Source organism: Sorex araneus, chromosome 2 (genome assembly GCF_027595985.1).
Source record: "Sorex araneus isolate mSorAra2 chromosome 2, mSorAra2.pri, whole genome shotgun sequence".
Classification (NCBI taxonomy): domain Eukaryota; kingdom Metazoa; phylum Chordata; class Mammalia; order Eulipotyphla; family Soricidae; genus Sorex; species Sorex araneus.
The window spans coordinates 209,494,327-209,511,555 of NC_073303.1; the positions used below are offsets into that span (position 1 = coordinate 209,494,327).

At 52.8% G+C, this 17,229-nt stretch overlaps 1 long non-coding RNA gene across 1 annotated transcript; it reads right to left on the bottom strand.

The window, feature by feature from the left end:
- Positions 1-9,275: 9,275 nt before the first annotated feature.
- On the bottom strand, positions 9,276-12,561 carry LOC129402544 (uncharacterized). Its single transcript, XR_008628690.1, has 3 exons — positions 12,308-12,561; positions 12,031-12,121; positions 9,276-9,636 (listed from the first exon to the last, which is right to left on the bottom strand). It is a non-coding gene; the product is annotated as an uncharacterized LOC129402544 (long non-coding RNA).
- Positions 12,562-17,229: the final 4,668 nt, after the last annotated feature.

The window sequence follows — 17,229 nt, forward strand, 5'->3', positions numbered from 1 at the left end:
GGCTGCGCCAGGCGCGCGCGCGACGACTCGTCCCGGCGCCCCCCGAGAAGCCTCCAGATCGGAAAAATCAATTCCGCTCCGGGAGTCATTGTCCGCGTCCTGCGCTCGCGCTCCAATCCGGAATCGAACCTGTTCCTTGGGCCTGGCGGGGTAGCGTGAGGCCCTCCAGCGGGCTGCCACGCCGGGCGGGCGACTTTCTCCTTTACAAAGGAAAGGAGGGAGTGGGGGTGGGCGCGGGGCGGGGGGCTGCTGGTGGTGGTTCGGAACAAAAGGCAGAACCCTGGCGTTTAGGTGCTTTCAGCCCTCGGAGAAAGGACAGATGTGCCCATTGTCTGCCCGTGGCAGTTACGACCCGATCAGCGCCGAGCCTCAGCCCTGGGCGCACGGCGGTCTCCATGGGGAACAGCCCCTCGGAGCTTGGACACCCAGACCCCGGAGCCCCCCTCCCCCCCGGCCCGGGACAGAGCGTGCGTGGCCATCTCTGGGCGCTCCAGTGCTGGGATCTGGGCCAGGAGCCCAACCTTGGTGTCTTTGCTAGAAATCCCCCAGGCAAGTTGAGAAGTCAAGGTAGGGTGATGGTGAAAGTGCTGTTGGCTTCCCTAGACAAAAGCTTAGGCTGTTGGGGGGCACTTCGCGCCAGCTGCGGCTGGACACCACCGGCGTGCCAAGATCCAGGGGGGCGGAGCCAGTGCTGACCTGACTTCCTTGAGATTGGCTGGGCAGAGGCGAGCTTCTCTTGCTCGAGCATCGCCCGTGCAGCTCTTAGTAAACCGGTGTCTGTCTCGAGGGATTTAACATCTAGGAGCCCGATGAACATTTCGGCATTTAAAGCTTGCAGAGATGAAAAGCTCTTTGGGGGCAAGTACATGGGCAGAACTAAACTCCAAGGAATCCAGAAAGCAACGTTACTCTCTTGAAACTTAACTCTCCATCTTGCCGCCCGCCCGTCCACCCAGAAATGTAGAGCATCTGTTTTCTACCTGGTAGATCACAATATGCCGGTGGGAAGTCTCATCCTTGGTACCTTATTATGTCTGTTCTCTTTTCTTCCAGCACAGAGCCTGTGTGCTTACGGGACACGGAACAATGGGTGAAGGCAGTAGGGAACCTTTCAGCTAAACTCCTCGCTACCATAGTTCAGTTACCCCCAAATGATTAATTTGCCCTTTATGACAAGTCTCATCCCCGAAGGCAGTTTGTTAGAGAAAGTGTAAATGCCACCAGGAGTGCACACATTGTCCATGGTTTTCTCTTTGTGTGCGTAACTGGGAACTTGATCTGGAAAGCCTTTTCTTTCAAGTGTGGTTTGGGCTGAGTCCCTGGGCGCTCCTTGAAGTTGACTGGGGTCTGGTGAGCTCCAACTGCACCCTCTCCCCTTTTTTCTGAAAAGGGGGCCGCTTTCATTGTTGGTTTCACTACAGAGGGGCTAACGGAAAGATCTGGCTAAATGTGCCAGGGATTTACTATGTGTGCAGCTCTTGCTTTGGTTTACAAATCTCCCTTATCGTCTTCACATCTTTTATTCAACCCTTATGATCAACTGCACTTGGTAAAATTGAAGAGATCCCCTGTTATTCAACTTCTCAGGACATTCTCCCCTTACTCATGCCCCGAGTGGGTGAGAAGGAGGCTAGAGGCCTGGTTCCGCTGAATGCATCATGTGTGTCTGTGTGTGAGCAATAAGATGAATCGCCAGCTGCTAGAGAGCTAGGGTTTTGTTGTCCCTGTCATCATATTTCGTCCCTTTCCTTCTCTCTCCTTCCACCCCAAGACCCAGCACTGTGTTTGGCACCCATCAGGGGTACTGTAAGGAATGAACAAAGTAGATTCCAAGGTCTCTTAAAAATTGGCTGACCTGTGTTATATGATGACATGATGTGGTGCAAACTCTTTACAGCAACCCAAATCTTTGAGGAGTGGGTTTTATTGCCTGAAACCTAGGTTTTGTGCAGCTGTAGGGAACGTGGCAAGGAAAATACAGTCAGGCACCAGCACAGTATTACACCCATGTGCATATTTTGGGAGAAGAGAAATAAGATCATTGATTGGATGTTTATTATTGCTGGCATATTTCCAGTGTGGAGACAGAATTTCAGGCAGCTTATTTGGAAAATTTGGGGGTAGTAGTGATGGTGGTGGTTGGTCGAGTACAATCCTTCCTATGGCAGGTGACCCTTTGAAACCTAGAAAGGAAAGTGAGAATAGGTCATTCCTCCAAATACGGGTCACATGGAACTCTCAGAGAATTTCCATTAGTTTTTGAGTTACTGCTTTATTTCTCATTTTGAGTAATAGAGATATAACATAGGGCCCAATTTTCAGGTCAGAACCATTTCCCAAAAATGTCCGTCACTCTGGTGGGTCATCAGATAAGTTGTTGATGCACAAGCAGCAGACCTGGGTGTCAGGGGCCCAGGCCCACCCTAGGGCCCCAGGCAGAGGGTAACTTCTTGGCATGGGTCTCAAGAAGAATGTAACACACCAGCATTTCTGTTGCCCATAGTTCATCTACTGGTGTGGAAGTAGTTCTTTGGTGTCTGGGTCTGGAACTGGTATAGGGAACTTAGGTATTCCCTGCCAGACTCTCCTGTCTTTCTCTGCAGAAACTTTATCTAAAAAAAAATCACTCTTGGTTTGGAATAGAATACCAAGACACTCTAAAGGGGAGTGATCTGAAAATTCAGTCTGCAAACCACTTTTTTTTTTAAAAAGAAAAGAAGTCAAAGTATTCTTGCCGTTTCTGGGGCTGAGGGATGGTGACCTGTTTGTCAGCTGTCTGCTTAGCGTACAGTTTTCATTAATCCACTTGCTTAATATTTCCTGTCTACCCCCTTTTACTTTTAAACCTCAAACCATGTTTGCCCAGACCATGATTTTTTTTTATGCTATATTTTTGCACTCTCCTTTGTTGAGTCCCCTACCTTCTCCTTCCAGATCCCAAAGAGATACTCTGCTGAAGGCACTTTTCATATTAGCATAAATAAGCCCAGCTGACCTTCCTATATAGGGGATGGAAGGCTGAGGGTGCCAGGGTGACAGGCAGTGGCCCGAGATGGTGAACCACTTTTCAAGCATCTCCAGTGACTTCCTCTCCTGGGCCTGCCAGTAAACTAGAGGCATCTCCACCTGCCTTTCCCTCCCTTTACGTGGTTGCCAGGAGCTTTCCAAAGCTTCAGGTCCCAGCAGCAGAGCGACGCCACCTCGCTCCCATAAAACCTCCCCACTCAGCCCTTTCTGAGTTTTGTTTCTTGGCCTGATCTGAAATAGATGACAAAAGAGACAATTGTGGCCGGGTCTCTCTCTCTGTGTGTCTCTCTCTGTCTCTCTGTCTCTGTCTCTCTCTGTGTCTCTGTCTCTGTCTCTGTCTCTCTCTGTCTCTCTGTCTCTCTGTCTCTCTCTCTCTGTCTCTCTCTCTCTGTCTCTCTCTCTCTGTCTCTCTCTCTCTCTGTCTCTCTCTCTGTCTCTCTCTCTCTCTGTCTCTGTCTCTGTCTCTCTGTCTCTCTCTGTCTCTCTCTCTCTCTCTCTCTCTCTCTCTCTCTCTCTCTCTCGGGCTGGGGAGAAGGTGGGGAACCCACCTTTCAGCTTTGGGCCTGAGTTCCCACCTCAGACGTGGCACAGTTAGCAGTGAGTGGCAGGGACTGAGAGAGGCGGCATTGGTGGCTGGTCAGGACAGGGATAAGGGGCACGGTCCCTCCAACTGTTGAAGTTCAGAGCGACCTAAAATGAGGAAACCTCAAAGGTGCGAGGTTCAGTGCATGGTGCATCCTCTCCTCTCTAGGGCCTGAAGGAAGAAGGGCTCAGCCCTGCAGGGGTGGGTGTGGGTGTGTGTGTGTCTCAGGCCCACGGGATAGGCCAGGACCAGCTGCAAGGACCCCAGGCACAGGCGGGAGAAGCCGGGTAAGCTGCCACAGTCTGAGAGCAGCTGCCGCACTTGGGAAGAAAAACTCCTTAAACAAATCATTTTGGTGTCTAATCAATTAGCGTTTGCGTAGTCAAGTGCCATAGATTTAACAGAATAATCGTTACCGCCCTTGTCTTTATTTGACCCGAAGACACCTAGAAGATTTAAAAATGAAACGGTGCTGTGCAGGGCTCTCCAGGTGGAGTCTCTCAGCCTCCAGCCAGGCCTATTTGGCCTTTGTCTCCCCTGCAGTCTCTTCCCGCACCCCCCCTCCATCCCCTCCACACCTTTCCTTCTTTTCTACCCCTTCCGGTCCAGTTCACCTTTCCAGACTTGTCCTTCTGCCATGGGGAGTTTTCATCATCAATGCAGTAACCCTGGGGGGCTTGGCACAGAGATGGGCTTGAGAAGAAAAGCAGAGTTGAGCCCCCAGGCCAGAGCACTGTGGGGGAGGGAGTCACCCTTGGGAGTCACCCTCCCCAGGATCAAAGTGTTTGTAAAGGCTGCAGGTCCAATGCTGGCTTCTCTGAGCTGGGCCAGCACCCAGGGTCCAGGTGGCCTCTGTGACGAGCAGATCCTGACTCTTGCATCCTTACCTTGTGCCTGTCGAGAAAGACCCAGAAGCGTGAGTGTTTGTGGGGAGAAGTAGGCAAATGTTAGGGTAAGCCCCTGGGCGCTTTCCTGAGCCCTCAGGCTATTACCCTCAAACTGAAGGGGACCCAAGAACATGATAGGGCCAGTCACCATGGCCAAGAAAGGAGTCTAAAGGAATTAATGTGCTGTGGGGACAGGGATGGGGAGGAATTTGGGTCCATTGGTGGCTAAGCAGCTTCCTCTACGGAAGCCTGACCTGAGGTGAGAGTGCTTTCCTGGACAAACAGCACCAGTAGCCGGCATCTAAATCTGAACCCGGACCGGAGCTCCAGCCCTTGAAATGCCTGTGGTTTGAAGTCTCCAGCACTCTCCCCGCCCCAAGGAACTTCGTCCTCAACAATAGAGGATTATAATGTACTTGATTAGTGCCCGTGTTTTCATGTTTCACATACATTACTCCAAGTAACAAAAAAAAAATCAATATTGCTAACAATATTGCAAACAAATCCGGATCTCTCACGCAAAAACCAAGTCTCATAGTCTTGTCTCCAGTGAGCACTATGCGGTTGAACTTTTTATTTTTCCCAGCCCACTGGTAGCTTTTGGCCGGCCTGGAACCCCGTTCTTGTTTGGAACCGCCTTCCTTCCAACCGCCCCCTCACCACCCACCCAAACCCTGACTCCGCCCCGCCCCTCCCGGGTTCAGCATCAGAAAATGTCTAAAGTCACCATCCTAAGACTTTGGTTTTTGTTGTTCTTCCTCCCTAACTAAAGCCTGGGACCCGTCCCCCTCAATTAGCCCCTCCCGGTCATTCCAGGGCCATGTGGCCACCTTCACCTCACTGAATCTCAGTGGCCAGTTCTTGTTGAGAGTTTAATATACTCTTTACTTGAAAAAAATCTGTGTCCTCCCGCCCCAAAAGAAACAAAAAGGAGGGGTTGGCTAATGAAGAAACTTCGGTTTGCAAAAAACGCTGTAAATAATTTAGTATTGTATTTCAAGGGGAAAAAAATAGCTTTCTTAAATCATCCCCACAATATAAATTGCAGACTTACAGTATGGTCCTGGTAAGTCTAAATTTTTAAAGGAGCAATATTCAAAGAGACATAGATGTCTGTATTAATTATTTATTCGCCGGTGCCTTCCTTCGTTTCTAACTTATTATTAATTAGGCGCCTCTAGTCTTTCACAGAGCGCTCCACCGAGCCGGTTGCAGCTTTAAATATGAATTAAAAGCAAATCCAAGCTACTGTAATGCGAAAATTATTCCGTGTCTTGCATGGCAGAGATGAATAGCCCCGCGGATCAATATCGTGAAACTAGGCTCCAAACGACAGGGTTATTGATAGCTTATATTAATGATGTTAATGATGGAAAAAAGGAAAACAACGGCCCCACCCGGCTTAGAAACTTTTTAGCCGCTGAAACACCCCCATGCAATAAAAAAAAAAAGGAGAAAGGGGGCAGGAATTAAGTGTAATAAGAAAATTATTTATGAAACCGGATAAATGACTTCAGAGCCTTTGATTTGAACCTCACGCTCTCTCTCGGCTCCTGGCGGCCCCGGCTCCAGCTGGGGAGACCGCGAAAACCCCAACCTCGGGAAGCTGGGGCGGGGGGCTGGGGCGCTCTGCCGGCCTGGGCCGCCGCCGCCGCCGCGCCTGCAGCCACCCCCGGCCCCGCGGGGACAGCCCCGTGGGCGCCGGTGGCTGGCGCGGATCGAAGGCCGCGGGAAGGGGCAGGCGCGGGGCTGGTCCCTGCTGTCCGGCCGGGCTTGATGCTGCGGCGCGCCTGGACGTGGACCCCAATTCTCTGCTCGTCCCGGGCGGTCCTGCCTCCTGACGCTCCTTGGCAAGGACCCCCCACGCGTCGGGGCCGACCGGTCCCGGCGTCCGGCCGTCCGTCCGGCCGGCCTATCCCGGACCCCTGCCTCGCCGGGTCTCTGGAGCTGCCCATGCAAACCAGAGCTCGGATGGGAAGAGAAACGGTTTAAAACCGAGCCTGGAAGCTGGGAAGACGCTCCCCCTCGCCGGCCGGCCCCCTCGGGCTTTCCCAGGCGCGGGGGTCCGACTGGACCCTCGCGTCCAGGATGCTCCAAGCGAGCTGGGTTTTCTTCGACCCCGGGAAGGGGATTCACGCGCTAAATCCAGACCCGGCCTCGCTCCCTTCCCGCCGCGGGTCCCACCCGGCGGGGAGCAAAAGGTTAAATACCGAGCCCGGAGGACAGAGGGAAAGGTCCAAGCCCGAGGGTCACAGGCGTTACCATCCTCCTTCCCCCTTGCCCTGCCTGCAGGTCACCCAGCGGCTAGGACGCACCCCCCCCCACCCCCCAGCCGGGTCGCGGGCCCTCGGGTGCAGAGAGCACCTCTCGCCAAACACTAGCGGGTCAGGGGCGGCAGCTCGGCCCGGGCTAGGGGGCCCTCGGCATCCTAGCCTATTGCGCGCTGGCATGCCCGAGTTTAGGGTGTTTTGGGTGGGAGGGTGGTGGTAGTTCAATTGCCGCTCCAGGCTATTGTTTCTTCCGTCATCCCAGAGGCAGGTAAAACCCCAATCACCTAGCTGGGCTTCTTTTTCCTTTTTTCCTAATTAGGACTTAAATCTGTTTTCCCTCTTCTCTCTCTCTCTCTCTCTCTCTCTCTCTCTCTCTCTCTCTCTCTCTCTCTCTCTCTTTCGTTCACTTTCTCTTTTATTTCTGTCTTTCTTCATTTCATTCTCTCCTCTTGAGCTATTTTTCTCTTCCTCCCTTTTCTAGTTCCCTCCTCTACCCCCTCCCTTCCCTTCTCTTCCTCCCTTTAGGCAGAGGCCTACCCTCCCTCTTTTAGTTCTAGGCTTCCTCATTAAAGCAGCCAACTCCACTTAGCATGGGCTCAGAATTCTATTTGGGAGAGGGTGAGGGTTAGGGCCACAGTGGTGGTGCTGGGGGCTACTCCTAGCTCCGTGCTCAGGAGTGACTCCTGGTGGTGCTCGGGAGATCATATGCGGTGCCCGGATTCTAATCGGGCTGGTTGGTTGCAGGGAAAGTGCCTTGCAGGCTCTCTCAGCCCTACCCTGGAACATATTCCTGATTTTAGGAAAGGGAAGGAGTTGAGTGAGCATCAGGTTACAGAGGGAACACCAAACCCTGGTGTTAGTTAGTTGCTCTAACCCCTGGCATTCCCAAGGGGCCTTTGCATCAGAGTGTGTGTGTGTGTGTGTGTGTGTGTGTGTGTGTGTGTGTGTGTGTGCATGAGTGAGTGCCCCTACTCAGGGTTGGGCCTTTCTCTGGAGCTGGGCATCAGAGTAGTTTGCTCCCCCGATTAATAACCCCAGTGAGCCCCTGACAACACCAGCAAGTGGTGCTAACAATGGGGGGAAGGAAAATAAGAGGCCGCAGCTCCTTACAGCACAGGCCAATCCTTTAGTTCTAGGACACCAGGCTGCCTTGTTGAAACTCTTCTCTGTCCAAGGGAGTAGGGGACCCTCCCTCTCAGCTACCATGTGAGCGTCCACAAGGAACGACATCTCACACTGCGGCTGTGTGGAGGCGGCCTCCCCGTCCCAGATTCTACCAGCCACAAGGCTCTTTCTCCGTCTGGAAACACAGGTGAACACTGCACAAAATCACTTGACGCTGGGAAAAAAAATCAATATTAAAATTAGGTTTATTGTGTTGCTTATAAGATTAAAAATGACAAAGTGTTGCCTCTGATTTTCACAAAAAGACAGAAGTCCGAGGAAAGTAATTTACAATGGAGCTCTGCTGCTTTCATTTGCTTGGCAAAACGTGGAAGCAGCTAAAAGGGGAAGAGAAGGGAGGAGCCAGGAGGCCCAGCCCGGGCTGGAACTGTGTGTGTGCTGAGGTGGTCGTGGGCCTGTGTTCGTAGTCAATTCCTGAAGTATCGTCTGCAGCAGTGCTGGCCCGGCCCTGCCTTCTTCCCAAGAACTCTTGGGCTACCTGCCTTTTGCCCCTCGCTGCTTCGTTAGCTCAAGATCTTGCTCCCCCAGGTGACTGCCAGGGCGGTGTGCGTTAGCAGGGAGCCACTCAAGCAGCTACAAGCGGAGCGCGGATTCTGAGTCAAAATCTCCTGGATACAGCTCCACAGTTTGGACCCTCACCACCTCAAAGCTCTGCTTTTGTCCCTGTGCACGTGCGGTCGCCTTCGTGTGTGTGTGTGTGTGTGTGTGTGTGTGTGTGTGTGTGTGTCTCCGACAGGCTCTTTAGCAGGGTTCAAGCTCACTTCTCTGGGGGCTCGGGGTCCCAAGTCTAGGGTGCAATCAGGTAATTTTGCAGAACCTCAGTGGGGCCGGTATTCTCCAAGTGAGGTGAGTGCTGGGAGTAATCTGACTGCGTTGGACGTGCGCAGGTTATACCAACCCTGCAGCGGGTTTTATTAAAATCTGCATTAAAAACACAAAGAAGAACCAAAAACATCCATTTTGTGATGCCATTACAAAGTCCTCTCGGTGGAACTCCATACCCTCACAAGCCCAGTTTAGCCCCATCCCACTTCTGCCCAACGGCCACACAGCCCCCTGATACCACCTTCTAGAACACGGTTATTCTCCAGGACTCCAGGGTCGGGGCAGCATGCAGCCCGAGAAGGAGCGAATCTAAGCAGCACTGTGCACATCTAAAATGCACCATGAGGAAACGAGCAAATCAGTCTTCAAATGCACCTGTTTGGCGTTTTTCCTGGGCTGTGCCAGCCTCAGCTTCAACGGTTCAAAGCCAGTCCTGGCTCCTGCTTTTCCTCCAGAACCAAGTGGGTTTATGTCCGGGATGAAGGATGAAGAGCCCGACTGAGCTGTCTCCTCCATGGAGGCCCCTGGGCGCTGCTCCTTGGCTGCTTCCTGGGCTCTTGGCTTAAGGAGAAGCAGACACTGAACTTTGTCATCCCGGACGGTCAGGCTTGATGTCTGTCTCTTGGCCTGGGTCTTGCTGAGCCTCCAGAGAGAACAGGGACCTCACCAGCACAGTGGCCACGGAGCATGCTGACCAGGGTGCAGGTCAGGTGAGGTGAGTATCCTGCTTCTTCCGTGGGAAGGCAGGTTCTTCATTGACTTCTAAGGGAATCATACCGGCTTCTTCTCCTGGTTTCCCACTCCGTCATCTTTCCATATTTGGTCTCTGTCTACAGCTGCCAGAGCCCCAGCTGCTGGCCTGAGGGTCAAAGGTCAAGCTTTCAGTTGGTAGAGCATGTGTGTGTATGTGTATGTGGGTGTGTGTGTGTGGGGGGTTGTCTTCGAGACTAGCAGGAGGTGCATGTGTGTGTGTTTGTGTGTGTGTGTGTGTGTGTGTGTGTGTGTGTATACACGCAGGTGGGTGTTGGCCAGCCTATCATTCTAAGTTACATGCCCACTGCCAGTTAAAGAGAAAGCCACTGATCGGAGTTCCTGCCTTCCCTCTGTAGCCCTCTGATGGCAAAGAAACGGAGGTGGGGGCCCTTTAATAAAAGGAATTATGCCAGTTAATTATGTCCCTCACTATCTGGGTATTTTAGATTTCCATTGGGGGTGGGGTGAAAAGAACTAATGGTTTACTGCAGGTATCCAAAGGTATCCTGTCAGGACAGGATGCACCACTGGACCAGGTATTCAGTTGCGTGTTTTCTGTTGACCCAACCTGGCCTGTGCTGGAAAAGGTTGCCAGAAGGCATCCAGGGAACACCAAGGAGAGCCCAGCCATGTAAGCAGGCAGCTCTGTTCCAAAGGGGCGACCTTTCCCTGAGTGGGGGCAAGGATGACCGAGTAAAAAGCAAATTTCTATGCATGTTCACGTGGCCCCGTATAATGAACACATCTCCATCAATTCCTGGAGGCAGAGGGCTCAATTTTCTCTGGTTTTCGTGGAGGAAACCCCCCCAGCCTTTGCTCCGTCTGACTACTGAGCAGCCGAGTAGTTAGAATTCTCTCTCCAACGAAAAACATGGTCAATAGAATTCTTGGTATCAAATGAGCAATAATTTGCTGTGGCTACATGCTGGATAATGAAAGATGTTAGCAGGATCAATAAAAAATGAAAACACTTTTACTTACATCTTGAGTTACTGTTTTAAGAGAGCAAGAGGGATGCTGCAAACCCAAAGCTAGCATCAGAGCTTTCCCACACACCCCTTAGACCCACAAAGCCATTCCCATGCAGGGACTCACTGGCCGATTAAGGTTCCTTGCCCTGGACCACTTATTCCCCCCCTCACGCCCCCTGCCTTCAATGAGCATAGGTGAGATGGTTATTTGCTATGAGGTTACTCTTGGAAGCCAGGAATAATTTAATTGTTAGGGTTTTTAACATTTTATTTTTTTCTACAGCAAGATATACATTTCAAATTGTTTCCCATCAAAACGAAAGGTCACCTAAATGGTTGGCATTCATTGAAAATGTAAGAGGAAAAAGCAGAACGGTCCATGGACATGCCTGAAATGATGCACTTCGCCATCTGAGGTACCCAGGAGGGCTGCGTTCTTTGTGAACACACGAGCAGTGGAATAAATTTAATTCCTTTTGAATTGTTTTGTGTGGTCACTGCATTTGGAACATTCAGACCTTACAGTCAAATTTCCTAGGTTACTTAGTCCCTTTGTCTTTTCCCCCTAATTATTTTGTCTTTTCAGGTGGTATAAGGTTTATTTGTTCCTTCCGAGCCTGCTTTTTTCACCACTCAATTCCAGTACCCCCCCCCACACACATATCTGGTCCTTTGCAAACCTATTTTGAAAGGATCAGAAATGCATTCTAAATTAAACATACAGACAGACACAAACAAACCAAGACTTTTAAGAATAAGAAATCAAAACCACCGTGAGTGCTTTGCATAAAAAAGGCACAACAAAAAAAACCTCACAGCTTATAGCACCCTGGCCAAAAATCAACGAAGGACGTTAGGACATATGTAAGACTGCATCTGTGGATGTAAGAAATCCATAGTCCCTCATCACTTAGGGAAAAAAAAAGAGAAAACGACGAGAATTTGGTTTCCCCTGTATGCTTTCCAAGCAGGGGAGTTGACTCGGCCACGGAGATAACGGTTTATCATGACTGAGGGCCGTGAGCACTTTCTGTCGGGTTTGGATTAGATTCGGCGGCACAGATCTAAATGTGCGTCTCAACCCAAGCGGCTGGAGAAAAGAGAAGCAGCCAACAGGGAAGGGTGGACAAGCTCCGCTCTGGGGTCTCCTGGCGGGAGGGCGCGGGTTGCACTTGGACCACGCGCTGGCGGACAGATAGATGCACGCGGTTCCACCCTAGCGCGCTCAGAGAACCGCGCGCAGAGCGCACAAGCGCGCTAGCGATCGTGCCATCCAGCCGGCCACGCGGCGTTTCCACGCCGGGCCCGGGGCCTCCTGCACGTCCTCCCTAAGGCCACCGCGAACTCGCCCGCGTTAACCGCTGCAGCCGGGAGGGCAGGCATCGAGGGGACGACCCGCTGGGCTCGGCCGCTGTGACACGGCTGGCGCCCTTCCGTCCTTGTCCTTGGCCACGTTGGCGTGGCCAGAGTGGCCCGGCCCCCGGAGCGCGGCCCGGACTGCCCCCTCCCCTCGCATGCGTCCGCCTTACCCGGGTGGGTGAGTCGTGGCGCTCTACAGATTTCATGGCAAGTTGCCCCCGTGACAAGCCACTAGGTTTTGCCTGTGAAGGTTTGGTCCCCCTAAGAAGGAGGGAAACGAGAGTCAATCTGCATAATTTCAAATGAAACGGGGAAACGGAAACGGGTGGCAGTGAGCCCAATTCCACCCCCTCCCCCCCCCCTCCCCCAGGACATACCACCCCCCCTACGCCCCCACCCCCCCAGACACCGTTAGAAGAAATAATCCGAACGGGTCGCAGGTGATACCTCTTATTGCACTCATTTAACGCCCGGGACTGGACGGAGCCCTCGGTGGAGCCTTTCCTGGCGACCAGGCCTCGGGCAGGTGGGTCAGGCCGGGCCGCTCCCGGGCCCGCGGGGTCCTGCAGGCTCGCCAGGTGCGGGGTGCGGGGTTAGAGAGACCCCGGGCTCCGTGCCCGGCGGTTCCCCTTCGGCTCCCAGCGTCGGGCCGGCCTCGCCAACCCACATTCCCCGCAGCGCTTTCGACTCCATCTCTCCGTCCCGGCAAGGATCAATGTCTCTGGCGAGCGCACACATTCGCAGCCGCAAACAAACAGCTCCCAGCCCCACCAGGAGCGCGGAGGAGAGGAAGGAGGAGAGGAAGGAGAAGGAGAAGGAGAGGACTGACGGCGGGGCGCGGAGCGGCGGTCCCGAGGGTTCCCGCAGCCGCCCGGGGGCTTAGGCGCCCTCGCCTTTGGGGTTGCAACTTGCATGTGAATAGCTTCCCGGGCTGCTTACGGACGGGCTGGGTGGGGGTGGGGGGCGTGGGGGTGGGTGTGGGGGGGACGCTCGGGACGGGAATCACTATGCAAATCGCCCCAGTTACAATCGAAAGGTTCGATCTCCCCGAGCCGCCTGACGGAAGTTGATGTCAGCGCCCGGTGCATTAGGCTTGCATTAGCGCCGTCGCCGGCCTCGCCGCGCCTCACGCCTGCCGGGAGCCCGCTGCTTGCCCCCCTCCCTCCCCCCGCCCCTTCCCTTCTTTTTATGTGTATATTTTCTCTCAGTAATTAAAAACAAGGAGGGGGGAGCGGAGGGCTGAAGGTGGCTGCGTGGCCCGCTGCGGCCGGCGAGGCCCAGCGACAGAGAGGAGGCGGCGGCGCGCCGACATCAGCACCCCGGGAGGGTGCGGGTAGGGGTGAGGCTGGGGGTGTCACTGCAGGCACTGCAGCAGGTGTGGACGGTGCATCTGAAACCAAACATTTAGAATCCTTCCTTTCCTTTCTTTCTTTCTTTCTTTCTTTCTTTCTTTCTTTCTTTCTTTCTTTCTTTCTTTCTTTCTTTCTTTCTTTCTTTCTTTCTTTCCTCCGCCTCCTTCCCTTCCCCTTCCTTCCTTCCTTCCTTCCTTCCTTCCTTCCTTCCTTCCTTCCTTCCTTCCTTCCTTCCTTCCTTCCTTCCTTCCTTCCTTCCTTCCTTCCTCCCTTCCTCCCTCCCTCCCTTTCTCCCTTCCTCCCTCCCTTCCTTCCTTCCTTCCTTCCTTCCTTCCTTCCTTCTTTCCTTCCTTCCTTCCTTCCTTCCTTCCTTCCTTCCTTCCTTCCTTCCTTCCTTCCTTCCTTCCTTCCTTCCTCCCTCCCTCCCTTCCCCTTCCTTCCTTCCTTCCTTCCTTCCTTCCTTCCTTCCTTCCTTCCTTCCCTCCCTCCCTCCCTCCCTCCCTCCCTCCCTCCCTCCCTCCCTCCCTCCCTCCCTCCCTTCCTTCCTTCCTTCCTTCCTTCCTTCCTTCCTTCCTTCCTTCCTTCCTTCCTTCCTTCCTTCCTTCCTTCCTTCCTTCCTTCCTTCCTTCTCTTTCCCTCTTTCTTTCTCTCTCTCTTCCTTTGCAGGCCCGGGCGGCGCGGGCGGGGCGGTGGTGCCCGCCTCCCCCGGCGCTGCGGGTCCCTGGGTGCCGGCTCGGATCAATACCCGTGCGTCGTAATCCCCGTAATTGCAGGGCTCGCGGCTTTTATTTTCAAGCCATAGGCCGCTCCAGGGCGGGCGGGCGCCCCATGCCGCATCCCTGGGCCCGGGACTCCCAGGGCCACCCGGGCCTTCCCGGCGGCTGGGGACCGGGGCGCGTGGCCCGGGGCGCGGCTGCCGCTGTCCCCCCACCCCGAGCCGGGCCGCGCGCGGCGTCGCCGCTGCCGTCAGGCCCGGCGGGCGAGGCGCGGCCGGGGCGCGTGGTCGGGGCCCTCGCCGGCCGCTGTCGGTGGGTGCGGTGGTCTCGCCCCGGCGGGCCGGGGTGGGGGGGGGGGGCCGCGGGCGCCGAGGACCCACCCGAGATGCCCCCCGGGTCGCGGCCGCGCACCCGGCCGAGCCCCGCGGGCCGCCGGGGCAGCCCCCCGAGCGCGGCCCGCAGCCCCGCGGCTTCTGGCGGCCCCGAAGATGACCATCTGTCATTCAATTAAGGTTTCAGGGCAGCTGATGGGAGAGCCAGGGTCAGCGACCCCAGGACAAAACGGCCTGCTGCCTCGGAGAGAAGTTCAAATGTTAAATGCAGGACATTGTGCCCGCGCCCGGCCCGGCCGCACCCGCCGCGGGCCGCGGGCCCCGAGCCCGGGGTGAAGGGCCGCGGTCATTAGCACTTAGATTTCAGCCCGGCCCGGACTCCTTCTGTTGGGTCATTTTGTCCGGAGAACCTTTAACCCTTTCCCGCCGGCCTCTGCGGGATAAAAGCCCCCCCGCCCCACCCCCGTCCAGAGAGTCCAGCTGTTCGAACCCGCCAGCGCGCAGAGCAGAAGGACACCCAGCAGACAGAGTACCAGGTGCTCAGGGTCCAAACAAAGCAAACGCCTGCGTCCAGTGTTCACTTTGACATGTTCGGTGCGGGAGGAGCCTGGTTTCATTAAATCCGGGGCCAGCGAGAAGAGAATGAATGAATGGGTTTGTGGAAAGGGTGGAGGGGAGGAACAATCCCAACTCACCCCCTGGCGACCCCATGACTGTGCTTATGCAGACGCGGGAGAGTGCTAAGGAGCTTCTGACGCTCTTGAACGCCTTGGCGATGAGGGCTCCTTTTGCAGCCAGCCTCAACTCTGGTTGAAAATAGACGGGACAGGGCCAGAGAGATCTTTCTAAGTCGGGAAGCATTCGCCTGGGCATGTGCTGGGTGCGGCCGGGTGTGGCTCAAAAAAAAAAAAAACCAGAAAAAAAGAAAAAAGAAAAAAAAAAAGAAAGATTGGTTGGGCAGTTGGCCTTTCCCTTTTGGAAACTTTGCCAAGATGAGGCAAAAATGAACTCGAACCAGTTGAAGTCATAAATACATTATTCAACTCCTGAAGGTGGTGCAGGTGTTAATATTTTTGGCTTCTTCACACTCAGTGGAGGGAGAAGCAGCCACACACCACCATTTTCAGTGGAAGAGGCAACTTCCTCTCAATTATTAACCGTGAAGCCAGAAACACGTCTCTAAACGGGGTGACTTTTCAAGGTTTGGAGCTCCAGGTCTTCCAGCAAGCTATTTAGCAACAGAGGAAGAACCTAAGGCTTTGGGCTCCCCTGCTGCAGGTCTGAACATTCAACCGATTCCCTATTTTTTAAAAAAACAACTATGAAGCAGTTTGTCAGACGTTCAGCATTAAAGCACCTTAGCAAAATTTTCATGGCTAACAATGAATAATGCACGGCCCTTTAGTATATTGACTGTGGTAAACAGTCTTTAAGGTGAGGTGCTGCAACAAGTGCCTTTAAGTAAAATCAAAAATAAAAAGTACACCACAGTCCTAATAAATTGTTCAGTCATCTTCCTATTGACTCACATAGCATCTTTCTTCAGGGGCATTTGGAGTTATTTTTTCTCCCTTGCAAACAGACCAGAACAAATTGATGAATTGAGCTTTCACTATGCTAATTTAGACATTATAAATATTTAATTAACATCTCTAATAGCCAGTCATAGAGAGCCCCCGCTCTACTTTACACTGTTCTTAATCTAAAGTAAATGCTTTCCCCATTAATAGCCTAATGCCATATTACCAGCTTCCTCTGTAAAAGGGCCCCATTTAGTTCAAAAGGAGGGGGGTTGCTACGGAGTCATCTGCATAAGACAGGGACTTATCTCTGTGAAGAATCCTGGGAACATCATCAAACCCTACTGTCCTGGCTCTTGCTTAAAGGACACTATTAAGAATAGGGATAATAGGGATGGAGTAATCTTTCCATTTCAGTTTCTAGACATCTTTGGAAGTTGCGCCAGAATAAAAGGACATTTGTTTATAGTAAGGTCTCTATTAAAAAAGTGAATCACGGACAATGAACGCAAATTTCTGATCTTAGCATGTACCAACAGAGCTGAACAGTTGGGCAGTAAAAGGAATTCTGAACCAGGAGGGGAAGGACCTAAGGTCAATTCCTCTGGCTCTCATAGTGTGACACTTGGGCAAAGGATTTAACCCTTTCAAGCCTTAGTTTTCTCATTTATTTATTTATTTATTCTTTTATTTTGATTTTTGGGCCACACCTCGAGATGTCCTAGCTCTGCACTTAGGAATCACGCCTGGCAGTGTTCAGGGGTCCATACGAGATGCTGGGCATCGAACCTGGGTCTGCTGCATGCAAGGAAGGTGCCTTACCCATTGTACTATCGCCCCAGCCCCTTATTTTTCTCATTTACTGTGGACACAATATCTGTGCCACAGAATTGCATTAAAGAATAGATATGAAAATTGATGTCCAATTGCTTGACATGTAGTAATTACTCAGCCAACAGTGAATTAATTTCTAAAGAACTGCCAAGAATTTATATAAAATCTCTTTTTGCATTTATTCCTGCATTCTCTAAAATTTGTTGGTAATCTAACAATTTTCTTGCAAGCAGATTTGTCTTACCAAATCTTGATTTAGTTTCTATTTTGTGAAGTCATGAGATACCGGGGTGCCTAAACTCTGAAGAGACAAGTGTGAGATACTAGAATTTAGACCTCATGAGGGAACCCTGGTTCTGTGTGTCCAGACTGGCAGCTGTGAAAGGGCGTACACTGGTCCCAGGATTGTTCTTGCAAGGTTTAGTGGGTAGGAGATATGAACAAACAGTGGAGTCTGGCATTGGATAACTCTTTTTTTCTTTTCTTTTTGGGTTACACCCGATGATGCTCAGGGGTTACTCCTGGCTTTGTACTCAGGAATCATTCCTGGTGGTGCTCGGGAGACCCTATGGGATGTTAGGAATCGAACCCAGGTCAGCCGCGTGCAAGGCAAAC